The 23822-nt window shown below is 39.5% G+C and overlaps 1 protein-coding gene across 1 annotated transcript in view; it reads left to right on the forward strand.

Annotated features, from left to right (window-relative positions):
* Positions 1 to 23822, forward strand: part of NFU1 (NFU1 iron-sulfur cluster scaffold) — a gene marked incomplete in the record, with an annotated part of 508295 nt that overhangs the window by 59249 nt on the left and 425224 nt on the right.

The raw sequence follows: 23822 nt of genomic DNA on the forward strand, positions 1-23822 counted from the left end.
CCCATACTACAGAGAGACGGATCCAGAAGCTGGGACCAGAGGAAGCGAAAGTTCTCAGGGGAGAACACGCAACAGAGATGCCGTCAGAGAGAGTAATTTGTTTTTTAATCTATCTAGTTTTATGTTATCTGAATCAGACGTCAGCCTGTTAAATAAAGGCTTGACATTTATACCCTTACAAGGAAGTAAGTTACAGAATGTATTGATTGATTTAAGAACGTTTGGTCGCATGTTAGCTCTGAAACTGCATTTTTATGATAAAAAGGCAGACAATTTGAACAGAAATGATGAGTTATTATGTTTCAAACGAAAAAGCACCCCCCCCCCCCCTTTACCTGCTCACATAGAATGTTTCATTAAACTCTGTGAACGCAGTTTTTATAACTATTTTCTTAATGGGAATAGAAAATGCCTTTTCTTTAATATGAGCAGCGAAGAGAGATTGTCACTAAAAAAACTATCAAAAGAGGCCTCGATAGTAATTAGACCCGCAGATAAAGGAGGTGGCTTAGTAATATTTAACACAGAAGATTATATCCTACTAATGACACAAATGCTTGGAGATGAGAGCACATATATGATTATTAATAATAAAGAATAAATGATGAATTATATGATTTATTGATGTGCTATCAAATAAATAAGGAGCTGTATGACTTCTTTGTTAATGAATATCCCCAGATACCAACTATAAAGGTTTTACCGAAAATGCATAAAGATGTTTCTCCACCACCAATCAGACCAATTGTAGATGGAGGTGGATGGATTACGGAGAACATCTCCATTTACCTGGAGAAAACATTAAGACCAATAGTGAATAAGGTACCAACGATTCTGAGGGATACTTATCAGTTATTAAATATTATAGATCATCTTGAAGTTGAGCTGCAACAGGGAACACACCTTCTTGTGACATTAGATGTACAAAATTTATTCACTTGTATTCCTAATGAGCAAGGCTTACAAGCCATAAGAGAGTTGTTACAATTTTATCCAGAGATTAGTCTTAACAAAGTAATATTGATTTGTCAATTGTTAGAACTTGTGCTCTCCAATAATGCCTTTTCTTTTCTAGGGCTTCTATACTTACAGAAGTGGGGTGTTGCAATGGGCACACCCTGCACAAATACATAGGCCAATCTGGTGGTTTATCATTGGGAGAGAGAACATCTATTCACCAATGAATTATACAAAAAGATTTTACTGTACACTAGATTCGTGGATGATGTATTAATTGTATGGGAAGGCACAGTACAAGAATTTGGAAACTTCCTTTTTTATTTAGAAAATACATCTAGCTTTTTAAAGTTCACTATGGAGGCTTCGTATACAGAAGTTAACTTCCTTGATGTGAATCTAAGAATTAAAGATGGCAAGATATGCTCTACGTTACACAGGAAGAAGTGCTGGAAAACACACTTCTTAGTTATGATAGTATGCATCCGAGACATGTGTTTGAAGGTATTGTGAAAAGCCAATTTGTTAGATTAACTAGAATATGTAAGGAAATTTTAGATTTAATATTGGAGGCTAACAAGATGGAAAACCTATTTATAAAAAGGGGATATAATAAGAAAATGGTGAAAGAAATTAGGAATTATGTATTGGATGATATAAAAGCACCCAATACAATAGGGACAGCGAAAATGAGTTACAATTATAAAAATACACAAGTCATGGGACATGATGAGAGAATACATTGTATTACAACTTATACAAATGATAATAAAATAATTAAAAATATCAGTAGTCATTGGCAAGTACTGACTACAGACAATAGAACATTGGAGTTGATAGGACATACACCTAGTTTCACATATCGAAACAAAAAAAATCTAAAAAGATTGTTATATGCTACCTGGAATAAAAGGGAAATAATAGAGACATGCGCTGTAATAAAATTTGGAACTTTCCCATGCAATAATTGTAACGTGTAAATATATTACAGAAACACAAACATTTATTCACCCCACTTTGAACTATTCGTTTATCCCCAGATTTTCTGCATCTTGTGATACTAGCAATATTATTTACTTGGCTACCTGTGAATGTTGTTCTGCCTACTGTATAGGACTTACGAAAAGGAAGTTGAAAAAAAGAATATACAATCATGTGTACGATATTAAGAAAATCAATGAACTTAATGCGTTTGAGAAACACATAATTCAATACAATGATCATAGTTTCAAATTTAGAATATTACAGATTGTAGATAAGAATGAAAGAGGGGGGGGATTTTGTCAATATATTAGAACAGAAAGAATTAGAATGGATTTTAAGGATGAGGGCACATTACCCTCCGGGGTTAAATCAATATGTCTCTCTGAAGCCTGTTTTAAAATATCGTAAATAACGCAGTTTTTTGATTAGTTCTACTTATTTGTTTATTTTAGATATAAGTATTTAGAATTAAATAAAAACATATATGTATACATACACTAAGCACTTGTTGATACACACTGTAACATATTTTAAACTATATATATATATATATATATATATATATATATATATATATATATATATATATATTTTAATAACTATATAATAGCTTATAGTAATATATCGTTGAAATGTCTCTAAATGAGTTTTATATATGTGAATGTTAGGGACATGCATTGTATATTCATTTTATATTTATATTAAAGATGTGCATTATTTATTGTAAGTTTTATAGGTAGCTAGATGTTAAAGTTAAAAATGTGTTTACTAATGTGTTTATATGTCAGAGATTGAAGTGAGTGAGATTTTTATGTAATGCAAGGAAGGTGTTGCTTTAACTAATATGAGTTACTATTTAGCTAATTGTTTAATTGCATTAATTAGATATGGCATTTGACCATATAAACTGAATTAGCTGTATTATGAGTAAAATCTGATTAAGCGTACAGTTGTTACGCGAAAGCACTTATTTTCCTGCTTGTAACTTCAAATGGATTAAAAAATTTTTTCGTATTTTAATGGACTTTGTGAGTACTTGGCATTGCCTTTTCCGTGGTGAATACACTTGTGTGCTTTTGCCGATTTTTATTCAGTTGCTTTTGACAAGCGTACTCTTATTGGTTTGGGCAGTTTATTTGATTCCTGATGTTCCTCGAGTTAATGTCCTTTGTCTAATAGGTAAGTCTAATGTTTGTCCAACATTAAGAGGTTTACAATAACTGCAACTTTCACATTTAAATAAACCTACTTTTTTCCTAGTAGTTTTCCCAAACAATTTTTCAGTTGTACCTCTCTCCAAAATATTCTTAATGTTAGTACCCCTCCTATAGGTGAATTTCAGTTCCTTATCAAAAATACAGTGCAAGTCAGATAGTCTAGCAAAGTTGTTCCATTCCCTATTAACAATTCTTTTTACCAGTCCTGACTGACCATCATAGGTTGTTGTGATACCAGATTCAAAATCCACACCATTATTTAGGTTGTTTGAATCTTGTCTATCAAGTACTCCTCTTATACCTAAAATAGGTGCAAATTTTCCTCCTCTTTCCCTAGTAACTTCATATTTGATCAAAAAGTTCACTCGGGTAACCCCTATTGAAAAATAACCTTTTCAAAAATCCACATTCATTAAAATAAGTAGTGTCTTCAGAGGTCATTCTACTAAGACGAACTAATTGACCTTTAACTACACTTCTCTTCTGGTGGGGTGAATGTGAACTAGTAAAATGTAAGTATGAGTTTGAAAAAGTCTCCTTTCTAAAAATCCTTGAACTGAAACCATCCTTAGTCTTAGTAATATTAACATCTAAATAATTCAACATTTGGGTATCATATTTGTATGTGAATTTTAAAAAATCAGTAGTGTTATTTACGAATTCTAAAAACAAATTAAAATCATCAATGTTAAGTTGTCAATCTCGCCTTCATTCTTGCTTGATGGGTTGAACTCCTTTTACCAGCTCGAGGCAGCCCCATATCCCATGATGCAAGGCAGGAAGTACCCAGATCTGGGAGGTCTTCTCTTTACCAGCTCCTGGTAAGTAATTCACTTTTGTGACATTTAAGCCAAACCTTTTATTTTTGATAGTTTAACTTTAAACTTAACTTTTCTGACAGAAATCCCTGTCTCTTTTAAATTTTTTTAGTCAGTTAATTTCCCCTGTTAGGGTGTGTGTGTTGGTTTATTTTACTATATACCCTTTTGGGATTAATTTAATTTAATTGGACTGGTGTGTGTGTGTTTTGGGCACCATGTCTAAAGAGAGGGTTTCAGGTTTTGTCAGAAGATGTCTCTGACAGGCGGTCACACTTCTTCCTGTTACTGTTAGGGCCCTCTTCACCTGCAGGACTCCTGTGCCTTCAGCCAGAGAGTCCTGCAGGAGAGAATAAGTTGATTCTGAGGGTCTTCTTAAAATCAACAAAATCTGCCAAGACCCAGGCTTCTGTTTCTAAGCCCGATTCTGAATCTGCTAAGCCTTGGCGCCGCTGGCTATCGCGGCGAGCTGATCTGACCCACTGTGGTGGGGTTTCCGACGGCTCCGACACCCTTCAAGGTCATCCAGGTTGTCAGACCATGACCTAGAGAGAGGTCAGTAGATTGCTCAAGTCACAGGTACTGGCCCACAGTTCCTCCTTCAACTCTACCCCAGAGTTTGGAGTTGGAGTCTTCGGGCAGGGTTACTGCTGATACCCCTTCTGTTCCTTCAGCCATGGTCTCCTGGTGAGTGGCATCGGACCCTTGTCGACATCTGCCTCGTGGCCCTGGAGTTCCTAGCTCTTGACCTGCCTGGGAGGGAGCATTGTGATGAAGAGTGTACTGGCCACTGGTATCAGTCAGCAGTCTCTTCCGTAGCTCCTCCCTCTATTGTACCTGTTGACATCTCTGCCACTTCTCTTGCTACAGGACCCAGAGATCCTCCGCCTCAGGTTTCCCCATTGGGAATTTCCCCTCTTCGAGGATTCTCCTGATGTTTGGAGATCCTCCTAGGAAGAGGACTTGTAAGAGGAAGCATGTAGACTGATACTGACTTTGATGAGTCAGAGGGATCCCCTAGATCCCCTCTGAGGATGTCTCCTTCTCAGACATCCTAGAACTTCTGAAACAGAGGAAACTGGCCTCCAACAATCCCTCTGAGGATGAGTCAGTATACCTAGAGGCGTTTGGATCTCGGCCCTCCACCTCCTGGGTGTCTTATGCAGGTTATAGCACCGAAGGTGGACAGCTCCTGACTCTGTAGAGCCAGTCCCTAGGAGGCCTTCTAAATTTATAACTGCCCCTAGTGACAAACAATTCCTTACAAAGGGTGTCCCCACTGATGCCATGGTGGTGGCTCAGATCCTTCATCCTCCTAATAAGGACTCTAGGACCATGGATAGGTACGGCAAGCGGATGTTTTCCTCAGCGACCTTTGCTATCGTTTCGCTGAATTATCTTTGTCACTTCACCAGACTCCAGAGATATCCTGAAGGAGCTGGGAGAAGTAGTTCAGGATCCTACAGCTGCAGGGGCCCAAGAAAAGATTGCCCTCAATTCCATTGCTAACTCCTCCATCTAATATCTTATGCTGCTGATGGAGCACAGGTGTGGCTCTTAGGCGCCAAGCCTGGATGATCCCTTTAAGGCGTCCTTCACAAATTCTCCCTTTGATGGGTCAGCTTTGTTTGGCCCTCAGGTGAAGGAAACCTTGACCAGGTGTGAGCAGGACGGCAAGACTCTTTCTGCTGTTGGAGTCCGTTTTCCACCCCTTCTAGGCCTTATCCCAAAGGACAGAAGGGTGGGAAGATGTGGTTCCGTAAATCCCAAGGAGTCTTCACGTGGTCAGTTTACCCCTAGAGGCAGAGGGGTAACAACAACAGAGAACCAGGGCAACAGGGAGTCTCTTCCTGAAAAGCCTTTTCAGCATCCCTGAGGTGTTGGCTGTCCCTCCTTGGAGGCAGTCGGGAAGATTATCACTGTACCCAGAAGCCTGGCATTCCCTCACTCAAGACAGATGGGTACAGTCGATCATATCCAAGGGTTACATAATTCCCCCTCAAGTTCCCTTCCAGATGTACCACCCGTCTAACCGGTCTAAGGGACATTGCAGAGTTAGAGATAAACTACTGCAAAAGAGCCATTCAGCCAGTCACAATAGACCATTCAGAGCCGGAATCTACTCAAGGTTCTTTTGGTCCCCAAAAGCCAAAAAGGGAGACTGGAGACCAATATTGGATCTCAGCAGACTCAACAAGTCTGTCAGGAAGACAAGATTCGAATGGTCACTCTTCAGTCAATTCTGCCCTTCTTACAGAAGGACAACTGGATGTGCTCAATAGATCTTCAGGATGCGTATATCACATCAAAATTCACAGGCGCCTCAGGAGATTTCTCCCAGTCATTTCCAGTTCAGAGCCCTGCCCTTTGGTCTCACTACAGCCCCAGAGTGTTCACCAAATGCATGGCAGTGGTCACGGCTCACCTGAGGCGCCAAGGATTCCAGGTGTTTCCACTGGCTCCTGTCAGCCACCACCAGGCATCAGCTTATACAAGCCAGGGATTACACAATAGACCTTTGTTCTCATTTGGGCATCTCAGTCAACTACGAAAAGTCATCCTTATCGCCCTGCCAGTCTATTACCTTCATAGGCAAACTTAAACACTGTTCGGATGTCAGCTACCCTTACAGAACAAAGAGTTTCAGACATTCAGACTCATGTCAGGATCATTCTGGCCAGCAAAAGGTACAGGCCAGAATGGTTCTAAAGGTATTAGGTCTTATGGCTGCGGCCATCACTCTTCTTCCCTGGCTCGATTCTACATGCCTCCTTCAGTGGATGCTGTTCACACAGTGGTCATACCAGCAACTCCCAATGCGTCACCAGATTCTGGTGACACAAACATCAAAGAACATCTTGCTTGGTGGATCACATCGTCTCAGGTTCACCAAGGCAGGTGCTTTGTACCTCCCCCCGATAGCCACTGTCACCACGGATGCCTCCCTGATCGGGTGGGGGTCATTATCAGGGCAGGATGGTTCATGGGGCGTGGCAACCGTTGAGTACCATCTGCACATAAATGTCCTGGAGATGAGAGCAGTGCTTTTAACGTTGCAAGCCCTCAACGACTTTCTTCCCGTAGGGACAATTGCAGTCCACACAGACAAACATGTCTGTAGTTTGGTATATCAACAAACAGGGCGGAACCAAGTCCTACAGACTATGGCAATGGGCGATCTCCTCTCATCGGTTTCTGGTAGCCCTGGGAAAACCAACATTATAGCGGACAGATTGAGCAGAGCTATTCTCATGCCTCACGAGTGGTCTCTCAAGCAATCCATAGCGGAAGAGATTTTTCTGGAATGGGGTCGCCCATGTTTGCGATCTTTTGCTACTCCCCAAAACAGCAAATGTCCAGACTTCTTCAGCCTCTTCCCTCTATCAGGCCATCCCCAGAGGCGCTCTGACCCAGGATTGGCCCCAGGGACTTCTTTATGCCTTCCCTCCATTTCCTCTGATCCCTCAGGTGATCCAGAAAGCTACCGTTTGAGAGCCAAATTGATTCTCATTGCCCTTACTGGCCTCGACAAGTTTGGTTCCGTTCCTCCATCGTCACCTTTTGGTGCAATCTGGACCCAGTGCCAGATCTACTGATTCACCAATCCGGTCAGCTGCACGGTCAATCCCTTCTCTCAACCTCACAGCATGGTTGCTCCACTTCCTTCCTTAGCCAGGCTTCCTTTGATCTCTAACCCAGTTAGAGATATCATAAAATCCTCTACCAGGAGGATTTACACAAGCAAATGGAAGCGTTTCTCTTATTGGGCTAAGGCCCAAAATATTGATCCTTTACTGCCCCTGTTCAGGCAGTTCTGGACTTCTTAGCAGAGATTTTCCATGCAGGCTCCTCTTCTTCCACAGTCAGAGTTCAGTTGGCTGCTATTTCTAATTTTCGGATAGCAGATCATAATATTATGTCCCATAGACTCTGCAGGGCCTTTTTGAAAGGATTTTCCTACTAAAGCCTCCAATCAGGAATCCTCCTCCTCAGTGGGATTTAAATTTAGTGCTGACATCCTTGATTCTTCCCCTTTGAGCCAGCTGTTTCTTGTTCCCTGAAATATCTTTCTTGGAAAACTTTATTCCTAGTGGCTATTACATCTGCCAGGAGGGTGTCTGAACTTCATGCTCTTTCAGCCCTATTTGATTTTTCACAAAGACAGAGTATCTTTGAGAACTAATCCATCCTTTTTACCTAAAACAATCTAAATCAATCTATTGATCTCCTGTATTTTTTCCCAACTATTCAGATAGAGCTGAACAAAAGCTACATTATCTTGATGTCCACCGTCAGCTTAGATATTATTTGGACAGAACAAAAATTTAGAAAATCTGATCAACTTTTTGTTTCCTATGCGGATAATAAAAAGGCCTTCCTGTTTCTAAAGTGACTTTGTCCAGATGGCTTTCTTGGTCATCACTGAAATTTATCGATCAGGGAAAACAGCTGTGCTCAAAACCTAAAGCACATTCAACTAGGAGTTTAGCTACTTCTACAGCTTTTCAAGCTAGACTACCTTTAGACACTATTTGTGCCTCACACTTTTGTTTCCCATTACAAATTGGACTTGGCCTCCAGGGACAGAGCCAGTTTTGGCTCTACAGTCCTCAAGAGTTTGTTCCATTGAGCCACCCAGGATAGAGGTGCTAGGGCGGTCCCATCAAGCAGAATGAAGGTAGATTGACAACCTCCTTCCCCTGGCCTGGACAGACCTTGTATAAGAAACTATAATGCTAAAGACCATTTAGACCTGGTCCTTTTTCCATTTGTAAGTTTCTTCTTCCTTTGGGAAGTATTGTTTATGCTTGGTGTTATTGCCCTTTTGTCAACAAACGAGATCTGGGTACTTCCTGCCTTGCATCATGGGATATGGGGCTGCCTCGAGCTGGTAAAAGGAGTTCTCGAAGAAGACAACTAACATGGAACGTTATGGTAGGTACATAACTTCTTATTATTGCCTTTCCATAAAAAACATAAGTCATCTAAAAACCTACCATAGAATGTCCAAAATCTACTAAAAACCGAAGTTAATATAAAGGTGTTTTCCCAGTATGACATAATAATATTGGCATAAGTAGGAGCACAATGTGCCCCCATAGAAAACCCCCTTACATTGTTTGAAGTATTCACCTTCAAAAAAATATATAATTATTTTTTAATACCACCTCCATTAATACCAAAATTGTTCTGAACTCATTATGAGTAATTCCTGAAAATTCTATTAACATTTCTTCGAACCATTCTAGGCCTATATCGTGGGGAATACTAGTGAACAAGTCAACCACATCCAGAGTAACAAAAATCAAACCTTCAGAAAATAAAGATTTGTCCAATTTTCTAACAAGATCCCAGGAATCCTGAAGTATGTGGGTGTTGTTCTTAAGTACTTTCTTTACCTTACAATCTATGTATTTTGCTAGAGGGGCTGTGATAGAACCTTCTGCAGGAACTATTGGTCTCAAAGGTGGGTCATCTATATCTTTGTGTACTTTCGGTATACCAAAAATAGAAGGAACCTTCAGTTTTTCAACATATAAAAATGTGTGTCTCTAAATCTATTAGTCCTTCTGTTAGTAAATCATTCACCATCATATGTATTTTATTGTATGCCACGCTTATTTCATTGATAGATACCCTGGTGTATTTAGTAGAGTCACTTAAAATCTCCTGCATTTTACCTTCATATATAATGTGGTCCATAAGTACCACCCCCCCACCTTTGTCAGGTTTCATAACCCTTAAATTTTTGTTGTTGATAATTAATTTAAGGGTTTCGTGCTCAACCTGAGTTAAGTTGGATTGCATATTATATGTCTTGAGTGACTTCCTTAGTTCGTTTTCTAATCCTGCTTCAAAATTCTTTAGTTGTGGGTGCAGTGGCGGGTTAAACATACTTTTACGAACTAGTTTACCCTCACCAAGTGTTTTTTTGTTACCATTAAAAAGTATTTCTAGGTTTTTCTTTCTGATAAATAACTTAATGTCAATTAAAAGCTTAAAAATATTGGTTCTCTGTTTGGGTATGAAACCAAAGCCTTTAGAAAACAAGTCAAAAAAAGGTTTTATTCACAGTGGTGCTAGAATAGTTAAAAATGTTAAAATCATTGAATGTCCATTTATGCCCATCATTGCAAATATTTAATTCTTCCACCCCATGTGATTCCTCGCTCGGGGCCCCCATTCCCTCACTTGGTAGTTTTTTGAGCTATAATCAATAGGTTCTTTGTACATCAGTCTCTCGGACCTTCTGAGCAGAAGAAAATCTAAAGGCTCTCCTTCATTGTCATCAAATACAGCTGTAATATTTTCACCAACACTATAGGTAAACGCCCTCTTTCCAAACTGTCTGGGCTTAGGGTAATGTGTTTTGTTTTTATACTCATTCACATCCCTTTCTATTTTCCCTAGTTTTCTATTTTGCACATCCACACGTTTACTTTCTATATCCTTAAGCAATTTGTAATATTTATTGTTATGTTCTTCCACAGTAAAAAGTAAATCATGCGTAATATCTTTGTTAAGACGCTCAACATGGCTAAACCTTTTCTCTTTCTCACATTCATTATTAGATATTATAGCCCTCATAATCTCAAAACCACAGTTGTCAAATGCTGTAATCAATTGCTGGTGAAAAGCAGTACGATCAAATACATTATTCGGGTATTTACAAACTCTAAGACCCTTTGGTACAATTTTAAGTTCTAAACAATGTTTTAAGTATGCGTTGTCCATTTCTAGCATTTTGTATTTATGTAAAGAAAAATCCAATTCATCTAACATTTGAGAGTAAGTTTTACTGGCAGTCTGTATAAAAGCTTTCTTGCCAAAGTCATATTTAGCATTGAGAATGTCTCTCAACTGGTGAAAAGTCCCTGTATGCTCTCTAGCATTAGTTCCACAGTCCGGGAAAATATTCTCGTTTCGCTGATTACGCGAACCCTCTGAAACTCTATTTGCACTGTCACCTCCAACCGTAATGTGTGGGAATCCATCGAGACTCTCTCTCATACCGCCATCTACTGTTTCTCTATCACAAACCTCATCGCCATTACTAGTTTGCGCTCCTTCATGCGAAGCAGAGCGCCCTGCTGCTTCCTGGTTCCCAGGCACAGAAAGCGTCAACAAAAGCGTAACCATGGATTGGCTTACTGGTGTAAGCAGTTTTACCAACTGTGTCAGTTGGCCAATGAGCTTACGAAGCTCTCCAATCTCGCTGCTCTTGTTGTTGCTGTCCATAGCCACAAAGCCTGGAAATCCTTTGAAAAAAGCAACAAATAACCACAGAAGAAGGCAGGTGCCACAACGTTCACTAGTAATCACAAAAAAAGCATCAGAATCCAGGAAAAGTGACACGAACAGTTTAATTCACTAACGCTGAAACTTCACAACACGTTTTCATCCTTGACTTCATCAGATACCAACACTCTTGGTGCACTCATCTTAAATACATTAACTAATTAATGGTAGCCAATGACAAACAAATTGATTAATTTGAGTTAGTTAAAAGCACATACACATATATATATACACACACAGATTATACTTCCTAAAACCACCATAAAATTCATACCCTATAATAAACCACATATACAAAACTTGAATGCTTGTGAATATAAATTTAAATATATAAAAATGAACCTTAAATAAAACTATGACATTATGTTCTAAAAAAATTTTTTGTAATGACAATATTTGTTAAAATAATATAAAAATCCTATAATTTAGCAGATCTCAATTTTAAAACTGGCTTGAGTGAAATCATGTCATTGAGACCTGGTTTTCAGCGAAACGAGAATATTTTCCCGGACTGTGGAACTAAATGCTAGAGAGCATACAGGTACTTTTCACCAGTTGAGAGACATTCTCAATGCTAAATATGACTTTGGCAAGAAAGCTTTTATACAGACTGCCAGTAAAACTTACTCTCAAATGTTAGATGAATTGGATTTTTCTTTACATAAATACAAAATGCTAGAAATGGACAACGCATACTTAAAACATTGTTTAGAACTTAACATTGTACCAAAGGGTATTAGAGTTTGTAAATACCCGAATAATGTATTTGATCGTACTGCTTTTCACCAGCAATTGATTACAGCATTTGACAACTGTGGTTTTGAGATTGAGGGCTATAATATCTAATAATGAATGTGAGAAAGAGAAAAGGTTTAGCCATGTTGAGCATCTTAACAAAGATATTACGCATGATTTACTTTTTACTGTGGAAGAACATAAGAATAAATATTACAAATTGCTTAAGGATATAGAAAGTAAATGTTTGGATGTGCAAAATAGAAAACTTGGGAAAATAGAAAGGGATGTGAATGAGTATAAAAACAAAACACATTACCCTAAGCCCAGACAGTTTGGAAAGAGGGTGTTTACCTATAGTGTTGGTGAAAATGATACAGCTGTATTTGATGACAATGAAGGAGAGCCTTTAGATTTTCCTCCGCTCAGAATGTCCGAGAGACTGATGTACAAAGAACCTATTGATTATAGCTCAAAAAACTACCAAGTGAGGGAATGGGGACCCCGAGCGAGGAATCACATGGGGTGGAAGAATTAAATATTTGCAATGATGGGCATAAATGGACATTCAATGATTTTTAACATTTTTAACTATTCTAGTACCACTGTGAATAAAACCTTTTTTGACTTGTTTTCTAAAGGCTTTGTTTTCATACCCAAACAGAGAACCAATATTTTTAAGCTTTTAATTGACATTAAGTTATTTATTAGAAAGAAAAACCTAGAAATACTTTTTAATGGTAACAAAAAAACACTTGGTGAGGGTAAACTAGCTCGTAAAAGTATGTTTAACCCGCCATTGCACCCACAACTAAAGAATTTTGAAGTAGTATTAGAAAACAAACTAAGGAAGTCACTCAAGACATATAATATGCAATCCAACTTAACTCAGGTTGAGCACGAAACCCTTAAATTAATTGGCAACAACAAAAATTTAAGGGTTATGAAACCTGACAAAGGTGGGGGGGTGGTACTTATGGACCGCATTATATATGAAGGTAAAATGCAGGAGATTTTAAGTGACTCTACTAAATACACTAGGGTATCTATCAATGAAATAAACGTGGCATACAATAAAATACATATGATGGTGAATGATTTACTAACAGAAGGACTAATAGATTTAGAGAGACACACATTTTTATATGTTGAAAAACCGAAGGTTCCTTCTATTTTTGGTATACCGAAAGTACATAAAGATATAGATGACCCACCTTTGAGACCAATAGTTTCTGCAGAAGGTTCTATCACAGCCCCTCTAGCAAAATACATAGATTGTAAGGTAAAGAAAGTACTTAAGAACAACACCCACATACTTCAGGATTCCTGGGATCTTAGAAAATTGGACAAATCTTTATTTTCTGAAGGTTTGATTTTTGTTACTCTGAATGTGGTTGACTTGTTCACTAGTATTGCCCACGATATAGGCCTAGAATGGTTCGAAGAAATGTTAATAGGATTTTCAGGAATTACTCATAATGAGTTCAGAACAATTTTGGTATTAATGGAGGTGGTATTAAAAAATAATTATATTTTTTTTGAAGGTGAATACTTCAATGTAAGGGGGTTGCTATGGGGGCACATTGTGCTCCTACGTATGCCAATATTATTATGTCATACTGGGAAAACGCCTTTATATTAACTTCAGTTTTTAGTAGATTTTGGACATTCTATGGTAGGTTTTTAGATGACTTATGTTTTTTATGGAAAGGCAATAATGATGATTTTAATTTGTTTTTAGAATTCGTAAATAACACTACTGATTTTTTAAAATTCACATACAAATATGATACCCAAATGTGGAATTATTTAGATGTTAATATTACTAAGACTAAGGATGGTTTCAGTTCAAGGATTTTTAGAAAGGAGACTTTTTCGAACTCATACTTACATTTTACTAGTTCACATCCACCCCACCAGAAGAGAAGTGTAGTTAAAGGTCATTTAGTTCGTCTTAGTAGAATGACCTCTGAAGACACTACTTATTTTAATGAATGTGGATTTTTGAAAAGGTCATTTTTAAATAGGGGTTACCCGAGTGAACTTTTTGATCAAATATTACGTGAAGTTACTAGGGAAAGAGGTGGAAAATTTGCACCTATTTTAGGTATAAGAGGAGTACTTGATAGACAAGATTCAAACAACCTAAATAATGGCGTGGATTTTGAATCTGGTATCACAACAACCTATGATGGTCAGTCAGGACTGGTAAAAAGAATTGTTAATAGGGAATGGAACAACTTTGCTAGACTATCTGACTTGCACTGTATTTTTGATAAGGAACTGAAATTCACCTATAGGAGGGGTACTAACATTAAGAATATTTTGGAGAGAGGTACAACTGAAAAATTGTTTGGGAAAGCTACTAGGAAAAAAGTATGTTTATTTAAATGTGGAAGTTGCAGTTATTGTAAGCATCTTAATGTTGGACAAACATTAGACTTACCTATTAGAAAAAGGACATTAACTCTAGGAACATATGTTAACTGTAACACCAAGGGTATAATATATTTAGCTACCTGTACAAAGTGTGATTCATTTTAAATAGGGAAGAGTGAGAGAATGTTAAAGCAAAGAATCTATGAACATTTATATGACATCAGGACCAAAAACGAAAACAATGCATTATACAAGCATACCATTGCATGTAAACTAGCTACATTTAGATTTTTTGCGTTAGAATGTGTGCCGGTTGACCCTAGAGGGGGGAATTGGGAAACACTGGTGGAATACAGAGAACTATTTTGGCAAATTGTTTTAGAAGCAAATAGAAAACCAGGTCTCAATGATATGATTTCACTCAAGCCAGTTTTAAAATTGAGATCTGCTAAATTATAGGATTTTTATATTATTTAACAAATATTGTCATTACAAAAAATTTTTTTAGAACATAATGTCATAGTTTTATTTAAGGTTCATTTTTATATATTTAAATTTATATTCACAAGCATTCAAGTGTTGTATATGTGGTTTATTACAGGGTATGAATTTTATGGTGGTTTTAGGAAGTATAATCTGTGTGTATATATGTGTATGTGCTTTTAACTAACTCTAATTAATCAATTTGTTTGTCATTGGCTACCATTAATTAGTTAATGTATTTAAGATGAGTGCACCAAGAGTGTTGGTATCTGATGAAGTCAAGGACGAAAACGTGTTGTGAAGTTTCAGCGTTAGTGAATTAAACTGTTCGTGTCACTTTTCCTGGATTCTGGTGCTTTTTTTGTGATTACTAGTAGCATTCATATTTTACTTACTTGGATGACTTGCATATTTTTGTTGAGCCTTTATCCAGATGTCAAGAGTCATTAACATGAGTTATGTCTCTCTTGACTAAGCTTTGCTTCCAGGTGTGTGTGTTGTCTTTTTGGCTTTTTCCGGTTAGGGGTCGCCACAGCGGAACTCCAGTCCGTTAATGATTGGCAGTTGATTTTTTTTTTATGGTGCCGAATTGCCAGCCTGACGCCTAACCTTCAGCGAAGGCATGCCCATTCACGCTTGTCTTTCGGAGGCCACTCGACCGCGGGGAAGACATGCAGACTCCACACAGAAGGCACTCCAGCCGAGAATCGAACAGGAGAACCTCTTGCTGTAAGGCAACAACGCTGCCGCTGTACCACCGCGGTTATGTTTTCTTCCAGGTAAATGTTGCAAAATCCTCTTTGACTCTGTTTCACATGCTTATGTTTCTTGGCTACGTTCCAGATACTTCTCTTCAAAAGTCCTATCTATTTCTTATCAAGAGACAAGTAAGGGACACCCTATGTCTAAGCAGATGATTTCTTGGTGGTTGTCCTCAGCTATTGCTGTTTGTTATTCACACCATGGCAAATTCATTCCAAGCAGTACTGAGACGCATTCTACACTAACTTTGTCTTCGATGACATACTGGAAAGTGGTAGACTCTAGAAGCATTCTTGAGGCAGCTTCCATGATCCTCAGTACATACTGTTACATAGCAGTAATAACTGGATTCATTTTCTAGTTCCAGAGCTAGCTTTGATACTACCAGTGTACAGATGTGTATCCTTCCTCCTCCCAGGTTGGATGAGCTTTGATTAACCCATGTAGCCTAAAGGCTACTGGAGCAGTGAGGAATTCTGATCTCTGCAGTTACGGGTAAGTGCAAGTTACACAAATGTACTTTTTGGTTAGTTACCTGCAGGTCATTTATTTATTTATTTTTATGTAATATTACAGTTCTCACAGGTTGCAAAATCACCCCAGGGGAGAAGTGACGTTGTACATACTAAACTCTTCTTCCTTGAGCCTCATGGATTTAATGACAGATGCCCTCCCAAAAAGACACAGTTGCTTGATATCCTGGATTCAGAAAGCATGTATAAAATAATAGGACTGTAATGGACTTTAGTCTCGTATAAATCTAACCATGTACCCAACAGTTCTTGAGGAGAAAGATGGCATAGTCTTGGGTACATGAACGAGAGCACAGATTCCCTCCCACAGCCAGTCAACAAATGAGTACTAGTAAGTATGTTAAGTCGACCATGCCCGGTAACATCTTGTGACTGGGGATGTTCTTCGTGTTTCACTGTTGCAGTCATTACATTTGGGTAATCTGCTGGCAGGTTGCCCTCAGTCGGCCTGAATAACAAAGTCTTGGTTCCTGCGTCGGTTGCTCTTCCATGACGTCAGGTCGTCAGGGGTATAAAACATGCAGCCGATGCCATTTTATTCAGTCTTTCTTGCCTCGCGATGCCCGAAGCAGCAGCAGTTCGCAAGTGCCGGTCGGCCAACTCCTGAAGTTTTCGTATTCGAATTTCAGAACTGAAGTCTTCAAACTAAAGCTAAGTACCCCGTTGGGGAAACTTTTTTTCTTGCTCCTTACCGATGTCCGTAAAAGCTAATAATTGCATTACTTGTGAGAAGCAAATACCTCATAAGGATTTTCATTTTTACTGTATTCCTTGCCTAGGCCCTGATCACAACATGCCTTGCTGTCGGTTTTGTGCTAGATTTAACCAACGCACTATTAAGCGTCGGTATATTTTTGCTTCTAAATATTTTGGTTCAAGATTTAACTATCCTGAAATGTCATCGGTTAGCAATCCGACTACTGGAGTTCACAAAAACGCAAGGAAAATGACAGAGACAGACAGTCAAGGTCCAAAACCGACGAAGCTTCTCCTAAGCCAGTCACCGGTTCGCCGGTACTCAGTGAGGTACTTTCGCAGCCCCTTATACCTACTTTTGAGTCTCAGGCCTCTACCGAGACCCATTCGGAGTCCGGTATGCCACGAAATTCTCAGAGTATTGAAACCACGGATGTCTCTCCCTTGGATGGATCCGGAGCTGCTGAGCAGGTACTGGCTTCTGAGGGTGTTTTCAGGCCTCAACATTTTTATATTAAACCGATGCCAGCAACAAAAACAAGGTCAAAAACAACTTCTGCGTCTAGAAACCCGATGCATGAGCCACGTGCTCAGGCCCCTATGCCTAAAAAAACAGATGATCAAAATGGCTGAGGATTTACTTACCTTGATCGGGCCCCCCCCCCCCCACCACCACCACCCCTAAGAGGCCTAGGCAAGGCACTGATTATGAATCTTCAAATCAGGTTTCCATTTCTTCTGATTCCTCTTCTGATAAGGAATTTCTATTCCACCCTATGAGGATTCTGATGCAGAGGAATCCACCCCATCTGCATCTCCTCATGAGGGATTACTCTTTTGTAGAGACTTTGCATACTTTAAGGGAACATTTTCACTGGGAGAGTCAGGACTTCTCTGAATCAAAAAAGAGGCTTAGTGATTTCCTCCTCCTTCCTCAGCATAGGCCTTTGGCAATATCTCAAGTATTAGACATTGTTGATGATGTGTTCTCAGAATCAAGCATGGCTCCTGATTCCCTGCCTCCAGCTTCTAGTAAGCCAGACAGATATTACAGGGTTCCTGACTCCCACAAATTTCTTTTCAAAAATCCTGCTGCTGATCCTGAGACTGTTTCTCAGGGTCCCAAGGGTGTTAAGGCTTCTACAGTTAAAAATCCTACCCCTTCTGATAGAGATTCCAGGGTGATGGATAGATGGGGTGGTAAGAAGGTTTATACATCTGCAACCTTGGCAATCAGGGCTTTAAACTGCCAGTTTCATATGCTTAAATATCAACAGCATGTTATGGGCTTACTGAAACAGAAAATTATGCTGATTTCTGATTGTGTGGAAAATAAAGAGTTACAGGATTTATTGCATTCAGCAGAACAGGTTGGAAAGCATACTTTGCAATGTGGTTTTGATTGGAGGCCTCTTGTAGGGCTGCCGTTACTGGATCTGTGATAAGAAGGCATGCCTGGCTCAAGGAGCAAAATCTGCCTGATCATGTTAAAGCTAAATTGTTGGATGCCCCTTTGCAGCATGCTACGCTGTTTGGCAATAAGGCAGAAGAGGTTTTAAAGAAAATGGAAGACAAAGCTAAATCTGTGCAAATTGTAAAAGATTTCTTGCAGGTGCAGCCACACAGGTTCAGTAGGCACTGGCCTACTAAAATTGGTCCTTTCCTGTGTCCAACAGAGCCACTCAGGGCAAACCCAGGTGCTCAAAAGGCTCTAGATACCAATCACAGGGTTCTTACAGGTCAATGCAATGGGGTGCCTCCACCTCCAAATCTGGAGGAAACAAAGCACAACCCTACAGTAAGCAGTCTCAATGACTTTCCTCTACCATCTCCAAGCACTTATCTTTTGGCAGCCCCCTTGGGGGGGAGAACTAGCACTTCATGCTCAAAATTGGCAGTTAATTACCCAGGGCAAGTTGGGTATTAAACATACTATCCCAGGGGTACAGATTTCATTTCCATACTTTGCCAATTCCAAACAGATGGCCGGATCTGCCACAAAACCAGTGGGCAGAGGCCAGAAACAAGTCATGTCCCTTATGGATATGGGGGTTATTCAACCAGTACCAGAAAAGGAAAAAGGACAAGGTTTTTATTCAATACTTTTTCTGGTACCCAGAAAAGACAATTCATGGCGTCCAATACTGGACTTATTGATTTTGAACATGTTTCTGGACATTCCAAAATTCAAAATGCTGACTTTACAACAGCTACTGCCTATGCTAGGCAAGAATGCTTGGTTGATAACTCTAGACTTAAAAGAGGCATACCTGCATATCCCAGTAAGGGAGTCATGCAGAAGATACCTCCGCTTCAAAGCAGGTTTTTGCATTACCAATTCTCTGCAGTGCCCTTTGGCTTATCTACTGTGCCCAGGGTCTTTACAAAGTGCCTGGCTCCAGTAATTGCATTCTGCAGACAAAGAGACATTCAAATTTATCCTTATCTGGACGATTGTCTCATTCAAGCAGAGGACAAGGACACACTCTTCTTCAACATCTAGCGTTTGTAAAAAAGCTTCTAGCATGCCTAGGGTACACCATAAACGAAAAGAAATCACAACTGGTACCCTCTCAAATAATTACATTCCTGGGTGCAAGCTTGAATACAACTGCCCAGATGGCTTACCTCACGCCAGACAAACAAAGGCAACTGACGACATACTTCAAACAAATGGCAACAAAAACCCAGTTATCTGCAAGACGAGTTCTGCAGGTTTTGGGATTCATGGCATTCTGCATTCTAATTCATATGCGAGACTACATATGAGGAAACTTAAGTGGTACCTAAAAAGTTTATGGAGTCAACATTGTTACAGCCTGGAAACAATTCCTCTCATTCCCTGCCTGCAACATGAGTTGCTTTGGTGGGCAGAGACATGTCACCAAAACAAGGGACTGTCATTCACTCTACCCCCTGCCACCCAAACCCCAACTACAGACGCATCAGGCTATGCTTGGGGGGGCCCACCTGGCAGGGAGACATTCAGGGCAGATGGAGCCCAAACCAAATGCATCTGCATATCAACCAGAAAGAAATGCTAGCTGTTCAGAATGCTCTGACAGACTTCAATGACTTGCTTCATCCAGGACAACTACTGATAAAGATGGACAACACCACAGTTATGTGGTACATAAACAAGCAGGGGTACACATTCCTACCCCCTTTGCAGACTAGCCATGGCCGTGTGGAACACAGCCTTGACTTACCAAATACATCTTCAAGCACAATTCCTGCCAGGAAAGCAAAATACTCCGGCAGACAACCTAAGCAGAAATCTTATGGAGCCGCACAAATGGAAACTGGATCTACAAATCTTCAGCCTGTTGACACAGAAATGGGGGAGCCCAGACATATATCTATTTGCCTCTCCCCAAAACTATCAGTTGGTCAAATTCTGCACAAGAACTCATCACAAAAAAGCATGGAAAGTGCATGCTCTATCCTTCAGCTGGAAGAACCTATCAGTCTGTGCCTTTCCCCCTCTGCCTCTACTCTCCAAGGTCTTACTAAAAGTCAGACAGGAAAAAACAAAAATGATCCTAATTGCTCCGGACTGGCCTCACCAGTACTGGTACCCGCTTCTAAGGAATATTTCACTCCTTCCTCTGTGGTACTTGCCTCAAACACCTCATCTACTGTCTCAGCAGAACTTTCAAATTCTACATACTCAGCTCCAAACTCTGTATCTTGCAGCATGACTGATGAACTAATTATTCAGACCACATCTCTCAGTAAACCTGTGAAGGATGTCATTTTGGAAGCCAGAAGGCCTAGTACTAGAAAACCCTATGCTGGTAAATGGAAGAGATTCTGTGCTTGGAACCAAGCACAAGGAATAGACACAGCAAAGCCCAATATTCCTCAGATTTTACAATACTTAACTGAGATGCTTGACAAGGGCCTATCTTTTTCTTCAATAAAAATCTATGCCTCTGCCATCTCGGCTCATTACAACACAAAGCCTCCCCTCTTTTCTCATCCACTGCTTAAACAGTATCTTAGAGGGGCCAAAAATTTAAGGCCTCCCAGGAGAGCACCTACTCCTGCACGGGACCTCAATTTTGTGTTGGAAAAAAACTCACCCTGCCTCCTTTTAAACCAGCAGCTACTGCGGATGTAAAATTTCTGTCTTGGAAAACAGCTTTTCTTTTGGCAGTCACTTCAGCAAGAAGGGTTTCAGAGCTACAGGCTCTCATGGCAGTGGAGCCTTTAATTACATTTTACCCGGACAGGGTGGCCCTCAGGACCAATCCTTTTATTCCTAAGGTGGTATCCAGTGTGGCTCTTAACCAGACCATTCACCTGCCAGCATTTTACCCAAATCTGCAAAACAAGGGGGAGCAGATTCTGCATTCATTGGATGTACACAGACAACTAAGCTTCTACTTAAACAGGACCAAATTTCTAAGAAAGTCTGAGCAACTGCTGGTAGCATTTGCAGCAGGATCAAAGCAGACTACTTCTAAATGGATAAGCCACTGCATTCGTTTCTGCTATTTGCACCATGGTAAACCTGTGCCCAAGGGGATCAGATCACATTCCACCAGGGCTGCCTCTACTTCAGCAGCTTTTCTCAGAGGGGTCCCAACCAAAGACATTCTAGAAGCTGCTACTTGGAGCTCTGTTCATACCTTCACAAAGCATTATCATTTACCTCTCTTCTCTAAATCCAGGGCAGGCTTTGCCACTGCAGTCCTGCAGGGCCTTATGGCAGCTCCTAATGCTGTTTAGTTCCACCCCTCCCATCCATAGTTTTGGGATTCTACCCAAATGTAATGACTGCAACAGTGAAACATGAAGAACATAGTACAGTTGTGTACACTTACCATAAATGTAGATGTTCGAGTGTATTCACTGTTGCAGTCCAGGTTACCCACCCGCCATCCCCCATTCTATACCTTTTTCTTTCCTTCACTATACTCAAAAGCCTTTGTGGTGTATTTGCTTTTAGTTGAAGGTAAAGTTTGTTTCTAAAAATGCATTTATATATTTACAGTTATATATATATATCATGACGTCATAGAAGAGGAGACCGCAACCGACGCAGGACCCAAGACTTTGTTATTCAGGCTGACTGAGGGCAACCTGCCAGCAGATTACCCAAATGTAATGACTGCAACAGTGAATACACTCGAACATCTACATTTATGGTAAGTGTACACAACTGCACTTTACTCCCCTTTGCCCCACTCTAGCTGCACTGCTGCTAAATAGGACCCTCCTGTGACTACTCCTCAGTGATACTACATTGAGAGGTCCTCTTCCTGTGTGTACTTTCAGCATCTATGGATGATAGACAAATGATTGTGAGATTTTGCAGTCTTCAAAGGTGGCAGTACTTTATTACTCAGTTACTGAATGAAATATTGGCATTAAGAAAAACTGAGGAGAAACTCTGAATATACTTGAAAGTAGTCGTGGAAACACTTGGCATGCAGTATGCTGAGGAACCCCAAAGCACAGTTTTTTTTTTTTTTTTTATATATAGCATCTTTATTGAATTATCACTTTTGACACAGGGAAACCTACATTTATACAAAAGTAATCAAACTGTATTAACAAATTAACATTAGCAAATGTTATACTTCACATATATTGCTATATATCATATAACCTAAGTAACATTGCATAAATTATTCAGTTCCTGCTCACTTTTTATAACCAGAAACATCTTTATTAAACCATCAGTTATGACATAAAGCAATCATGCATTTATATAAATGAATACAAACCATGTTGACACGATCCTAATTGCAAGCATTTTGCATTACAAACCATACAGACAAACTCCTAGTTGCAAACAGTATACATCACTTATAATCTATACAGTCATTTTCAGTAAAACATTACATAACTCTCTTAAGTCCTACCTTCTTTTAAATCTCATTCCTCCCCTGTATGTATTTTTCCATAATTGTCTATTTTTTTTTCCTATGTAGTTTGCTCCTACCCTTTTCTAAAGATCTCTGTTCCAGTTGTTTTGTCTCTTGTTACTATATTCACTACTAATATAGTTGTGTTAGATTCTGATTTCCATTTATAGTAATTGCTTTCTTGGCAGCCACGATAATTAGACATAGCAAGGCCTTGCCCTGTCTAGGCAAGTGCGTTTCTGTATCATAGCTCATAAAAATATCTCCCTTGTCGCATCAATGCAAGCACAGACAGTGTTTTGGTGTAAAGAATGAAACAGACTTTAAGATGTACTAACTGTGGTACCGACAGTTTGAATGATGATTGACATGCTCAAAAACATACTTGCAGTTTGAGTGATGATTGACATGCTGGAAAACATACTTGCAGCCTTATGACTTCCGAACAGCTGTGATGCTGTTAAATGCAGAAACGCTCCACCTTGAGTTACTGCAGATGGTATCCATTTGCAAACACATCTGTTGCCAAAAAGCTTAGTTTGGTCAGTCATACGCATCTAATTTATTCATGCTGATTAGAAGGCTTCACTGTAGCCGGAAATTTAACGATTAAAATGGAAGAGTTAAATTGAAAGGCAGTCAGAATATGGTTATTAACTCCAGTCTCCTTTTAATGGAAATCTTTGAAAGGCTGTTGGTTAACAAAACTGACTGGAGGAGAACAGTTTTTTAGATGTATATCTTCATGTGTTTTTGAAGGGATGCTCTTCAAGAGCCGTGATTGGCTCCTTCAAGCAAGTTTATGGTTTACAGTATCCATAGTGTAGCCAGTTGTAGTGAGGTGTGTCTGTGTGTGATTCGGAATGCAGGAGTAGTGAGCTTGGAGCTTCAAAATGCATTATGTGAGAGAAGTTTCAGAAGGCCTCCAAATCCTGCTGCCTAGACACTGCAGGAGGGGGCATGTTTTATTTTTTCTTGCAAAAAAAGTGAAAGCAGTATTGCTTCTGTTAAGATAGACCTCGAGCACTCCTGTCCAAATGTGTGAAACAGCAAGTGTGTTCAGTGTTTCCCACAGTTAGGATG

This window comes from Protopterus annectens, chromosome 9.part0 (genome assembly GCF_019279795.1).
Source record: "Protopterus annectens isolate FY-2018-M chromosome 9.part0, PAN1.0, whole genome shotgun sequence".
NCBI lineage: Eukaryota > Metazoa > Chordata > Ceratodontiformes > Protopteridae > Protopterus > Protopterus annectens.